This window comes from Corvus brachyrhynchos, unplaced genomic scaffold (genome assembly GCF_000691975.1).
Source record: "Corvus brachyrhynchos isolate BGI_N302 unplaced genomic scaffold, ASM69197v1 scaffold223, whole genome shotgun sequence".
NCBI lineage: Eukaryota > Metazoa > Chordata > Aves > Passeriformes > Corvidae > Corvus > Corvus brachyrhynchos.
The window spans coordinates 2,153,465-2,154,088 of NW_008237174.1; positions in this window are offsets into that span (position 1 = coordinate 2,153,465).

A 624-nucleotide genomic window follows, 5' to 3' on the forward strand; every position below is an offset into this window, starting at 1 on the left:
AGAAACACAGAATCCATTAGGCTGAAAGGACCTCAGAGATCATCGAGTCCAACCTATGACTGAACATCACCTTGACAACTAGACCACAGCACTAAGTGCCACATTCAGTCTTTCCTTAAAATACCCTCAGGGAAGGTGACTTCACCAGCTCCCCGGGGAGCCCATTCCAATGTCTAATCACCCTTTCTGTGAAGAATTTCTTCCTAATGTCCAACCTGACTCTCCACTGGCACAGCTTAATGCTAAGTCCTCTCATCCTGTCCCTTGTTCCCTGGGAGCAGGGCCTGACCCCCACCTGGCTACAACCTCGTAGGGAGTGATAAGGTCCCCCCTGAGCCTCCTTTGCTCCGGGCTAAACACCCCCAGCTCGCTCAGCTGCTCCTCCTTCGGCTCGTGCTCCTGCCCCTTCCCCAGCTCCGTTGCCATTCTCTGGACACACTGCAGCACCTCGATCTTCCTTTCGTGAAATATCCTCCACATTAAGTCTTCCTCAAATCTTTTTACACGCTAAAACGCGGTCGTTCCAGGCAACAAGTCAGGATCAAGTCACTGCATTCATCTCTCTATATACAAACTCGACCGCGTCGCCCATCTCGGTTTCTCCGCTGCCGCGGGCGAGCTCCC